The following is a 5,314-nucleotide window of genomic DNA, read 5'->3' as shown; positions in this document are numbered from 1 at the left end:
ATTTTATTAATTCTACTATGGCACCTTAACTTTTACATTTTAACCCCATATACCACCCTAATTTTTTCTATATGGCCCATATGCTGCAAGTAAAATTAATTAATTATGTTATGACACCCGAACTTTTATATTTTAGCTCCTTATTTGGCAAACTGATCTCATTAACCCTACCATGATACCTTATCTTTTGCAATTTAGCCTCGTATGTGATAAAGAAGGTTTTGTTAATTCTATTATGGCACCCTATGTTTTTACACTTTAGGTTGTGTTTATCATTAGCAAAATGAGGAAGGTATTGTAAAAAATAATATTTACCTATTTTTTAATTATTCCAAACATAGCTAATACCTTATTATAAAGTTAAAAAAATATCATGAATTCATTATTTAGTTCTTTTGACAACATATGGGAAATTACTGATTAACATAGTTTGAAAATAATGGAAGAGAATAATAAAATTTAATATGAAATTAAGTAAAAATCTTGACAATTCCATGACTGGAATTTGTTATGTATTACAATTTACAGTAATCAAATTGTTTATGGTTTATGAATCAGTACATGTATCAAATAGATTTAGTGTTTCATGCATGTATTAGTAAACCATTTTGGTTATTTGATCAACTAGTTTATTATTAACTAGTAAACCAATTGGATGACTGGAGTTTATTATTAATTACAATAGTCACATTGTTTATGGTTTATGAATCGGTACTTGTACCAAAAACATTTAGTGTGTCACGCATGTATTAGCAAACTATTTTGGTTATTTGATCAACTAAACAGTATTGTTAGGTCTTGTCAAACCATAATTCGTACATAATTAATAAAATTATTAAATTAATACCAAAAATATTTACATCAAAAGATGTTTTTGAATCATAAACATATTTTTAATAAGCTTTTTAGTTTTTGGACATTAATTTTTTGTAGAGATAAAAAAAACCTGTGTTAGTAAACAACATTATCAAAAAACACTAAATTTTCATATTCTAAAGTTTTAATGCAACAAATAAAGTTTTAATACAACTTATGAGCTAAAAACTCAAATTAATAAACAACTTTAATTACACAAAGATAGAGAAAAGAAAAAGAGATATACTAGAGAAGGCGTTGTTTTTGTAAAGAAAGGTCCAAATAGTTAGTACAAAAGTCACTTGAAAGCGTTATTTTTTGGCTGAAGCTAAAATGGAAGTGGGAAGCTCAAAATTGGAGTAGAGGCGGGGGAAGCTAAAAATTTAACAAAATTGAACGAGTAGAGACGGGTAAACAAAAGAAGCAGAAACGACGTCATTTTAGCAAGAGTTAAACAAAAACACCCATAACACTTAGAAAAATTTCGGACATCATTTTAGCAAGACGTTCATCGCGACATCTCCAAGAACTCTCGCCAACCCTACGCTGTCTCTAGGTTCGCCGGCCACCAGACCTCCGCCGAGTCTTGGGGTGCTGGTCTCGCTATTTCCCGTATCTCTCGTGTTCCTGGCGGTGGCACTCATCGTGCCGGCCAGGGTGGCTATGGCAACATGTGCTGCGGCGGCCGCATGTTTGCTCCGACCAAGATCTGGCACCGTTGGCACCGCAGGTCCCAGTTAACAAGAAATGGTATGCCGTGGTTTCTGCCATCGCCGCCTCTGCAGTGCCTTCCCTTGTCATGGCCCGCAGCCACCAGATCGAGTCTATCCTGCAAATCCCCTGTGTGATCTCCGATTCTGCTGAGGCCATGGAGAAAACCTCTAATGCTATCAGTCTTCTCAAGAAAATTGGGGCTTACCTTGATGCTGAGAAGGCTAAGAACAGCCAGGGTATCCGCCCAGGAAAGGGTAAGATGTGTAACAGCCACTACATCTGCAGGAAAGTCCTCTGGTTGTGTATGGTATTGAGGGGGCTAAGCTCGTGAAGGCCTTTCGTAACATTCCTGGAGTCGATATGGCCCACGTGGACCATTTGAATTTGTTGAAACTTGCCCCGGGAGATCACGTTAGGAGGTTTATTGTTTGGACGAAATCAGCATTTGAGAAATTGGTTGAGATTTACAGGTCATTTGATAGAGGATTAAAGCAGTCATCTGGTAAACTTGAGATATTAAAGCATTTCTATAATCTTAAGATATTAACTATATTTGTCAGGCTGCTATTTGAGCTGCAAATTTCTTTTGCATCTGTTACATAGAACCTTTCTTCGAGTGAAGAACATTTAACTATTGAACTTTGATAAAGATATGAGTAGGGTAAGGGCGAATATATACATCAACACTGAAAAGCCGGTATTCATTGCATGCAGTCAATTGGCATCTTAATTTCCATGCCTTGATTGTTAAAATAGTTTGGTTTTACTCTTCTTGCGTTGTTATTAAGATAGTTTGGTTTTACTCTTCTTCTGTTGTTGTTAAGTGGTTAAGTCTATGGCAACCTAGAGATTCTTATGTTATATCTATAGCAAATCCCCGTGTTGGCCACTCTATGCATAAAAGATAGTTTCCATGAAAGTACAAGTTGTGTGCTTTGACTCTTTAGAGGATTGATTGGGACTTGAAATTAATGGACATGATGTGTATTAGCATTCTGCATATGCAACAGTGCTCCTAAGTTGTTTTATTACTTTGAATCTGATACAATTGGCTGCCAATTATGCTTTTAAATGGCATTCTGTTAGCTCGTATCCATTATGTGTAACATTCTTTTGCAATTTGTAGTGGCTGCCTATGGTTCTCATCAATTTTGTTGGCCTGGGTTATAAATGAATGATGGGGCTCAAATCTTTCCTTGTCGAAACTGCTATAGTTATTATGATTTTCTTCTATATTTGTTCAAGGAGTTGACATGTAAATTTTTTTTAAAAAAAGTGTTGACATGTATGATGAATCTTGTTAACGGATGCTGAGGAAGTTAAGTAAACAGCTGAATGGTGAGGATTGGATGTGGAACAACCTAAATACCTTATGCTGGGCAATAGGATCTATATTAGGATCAATGATGAAGGAACAAGTGTATTGCTTTATGCTGTATATTTTTACTATTTTTTAGTCTTTCTTCGCTGAGTGACTATTTTTTTTTTTTTTAATCAAAACCTTTATTAATGGTAAGAGAATTACAATGGAGAGGAGCTAAAACGCCCTGTCATGAAAAACAGTCCTACATAGTAACTAAGGCTTCCATTGCCGGCGAATGTAAGGATAGCTAACTCTGTCTAACTGAAGAAGCCCACGAATGTCCCTTGGAAAAGAGGTAGCACAGTAGGATGAGGACGCACGAGACGTGCTGGCTAATTTGGCAAGCGAGTCCGCCACAGCATTGAGCTCTCTGTAGCAATGATGCAAGACCGAGGTGAAGTCCTCAAGTAGATGTCGAATGTGGCAAACCACCCCCCAAATCCTCCACGGACACTTCATCTCACGTCGTACTACCTTGAGGAGAGTCAGCGAGTCAATTTCAATCTCAACGTGGGGGAAGCCATGAGATTTGCAAAGCTGTAACCCTTCGAGGAGAGCCATAGCTTCAGCACTCATATTGGTCTGCCAACCATAGAAAGTGGAAAAACCATAGAGTAGCCTCCCCTCGCTATCCCGGATGAGGCCTCCTCCCCCCGCATCTCCCGGGTTCCCAAGAGAAGAACCATCAACATTTAACTTCACGTAGCCCATGGGAGGGACCATCCAACGGATTATACGGAGCCGAGCCCTGGGTGGCTGCTTAAGGAAAGGTACAAGGCCTTGAGTCCAGCAGCGTTTATCTTCAGGAGTAGAACATGTGAAAGGAGTGGCCCTTGCTATGAGCTGGAGCTCCTTAACAATGTGATTGAATATGACATGCACTGGAGTAACAACCCCCTCAAAGTAAGCCAGATTGCGAAATTTCCACAGTGCCCAACAGATGAGTGCCGGTAATAAACGATAGCAATTCGCGACAAAGCCATTGCCAGATGAGTGCATCCACCAGTTCTGAAGTTGCATAAGAATCTCGTCCGCTCTATCCGTTCGAAAGTGCAGCAGGAGCCCCAGGCGATGCCAAACAGCAGTTGCGACTTCACAAGTGAGAAATACATGCTCCAGTGTTTCCACATGATTGCAGAAAACACACTTAGAGGGTAGGTGAAAGCCAAATTTACTGAGAATATCCGGGAGGGGAAGAAGCGCGTTCAGCAAACGCCACATGAATATCGAGATCTTGCGAGGCAGGCGTTGATCCCAAATGAGTGTACGGGAGAGTAAAGAGGCCCCCTGATGGCGCCTTCTCAACACAGCAGATTTGATAGAGAACTCGCCATTCGGGTTAGGCTGCCAAATAAGGAAATCCTTTTCATTAGAGAGAAAAGGAGGGAAGGACCGAATCTGCTGAATCTCCACGCTGAGTGACTATTTTCTGGCTTCTTTCTACTCATAATGAGACCTTGTGTTTGAATAACTTTCAGTTTTGTGGTTCTTTTTCTTTTTCACCATTTTCTTACTTTTATTTTTTTGCATCAACTGTGGCAGGAAAACAGATTTCTTGTGATGGTAATACGTGATTTGTTAAACCTTTGTGAGATTACAAAAGGCAAAGACAACAAAGCAGTTATTGCAAGTAATATAATGTGAGATGTTAAACTACATTTTCATTCTGATAGAGTAGGTAGCAGTAACTAGGCATTCTTATGTGATAACTTTATCTCAGTTAACTATTTGCAAATGAAATTTATTTAGGCAAATGACCGTGAACTCCAGTTTTCCATGGTTGATGGTGATTTCAAGAAGTTTGAAGGAAAATGGTCTGTCAAATCTGGTAAAAGGTAAATTCTGGATAACATATTTTGCATCTCCTTCCTGGTGATGTGTGTTTCTGAGGATGATTAAAGACTCAAGTATCATTTGGTTCTTATCATTTTTGGCAATCCATGCTGGTTATCCGTCTCAACTATTGCATGAAAATGTAGCCTCTTTAGTTTTGGAGTCTTTATTCAACTAAAATGATATTGTTTACCTTTACATAGCACTGGTAAACATCTTTAGTGCCTAGACTATTGTCTACTGCTTTAATGCCTAAAGGAGTTAGATTTTGCCTACAGCCAAAGTGCATTTCCAAATAATGTTGGACTTTTTTAGACTAACTCGAGGCACTAAATAGTTATAATATTATTAAAGTAGTGCCTAGTTTTAATTGTACATAGTTTTAATTGCAGCAAATGATGTGAAAAATTTAATAACTAGATTTGTCAAACATTTGAGGTTGTAAGGGTATTTTCTTTTTTTCTTTCAGATAGTCTAAGTAATCAATGGTTGAATGTTCTTGCACTTGATTAATTTTGTTGCAGAAACTCTCTACTTTGCAATGATGTC

The 5,314-nt window shown here is 38.0% G+C and overlaps 1 long non-coding RNA gene and 1 pseudogene across 1 annotated transcript; both read left to right on the top strand.

Moving 5' to 3' along the window:
• The first annotated feature begins 283 nt into the window (after positions 1-283).
• Positions 284-2,172, top strand: LOC140005536 (large ribosomal subunit protein uL4-like; annotated as a pseudogene).
• An 802-nt stretch (positions 2,173-2,974) lies between these two features.
• LOC140005746 (uncharacterized) lies at positions 2,975-4,744 on the top strand. The gene is made up of 3 exons (XR_011813315.1): positions 2,975-2,989; positions 4,475-4,572; positions 4,682-4,744. It is a non-coding gene; the product is annotated as an uncharacterized lncRNA (long non-coding RNA).
• The last annotated feature ends 570 nt before the right edge of the window (positions 4,745-5,314 follow it).

This window comes from Coffea arabica, chromosome 4e (assembly GCF_036785885.1).
Source record: "Coffea arabica cultivar ET-39 chromosome 4e, Coffea Arabica ET-39 HiFi, whole genome shotgun sequence".
NCBI lineage: Eukaryota > Viridiplantae > Streptophyta > Magnoliopsida > Gentianales > Rubiaceae > Coffea > Coffea arabica.
This window is presented reverse-complemented; position numbering and strand designations above follow the sequence as displayed.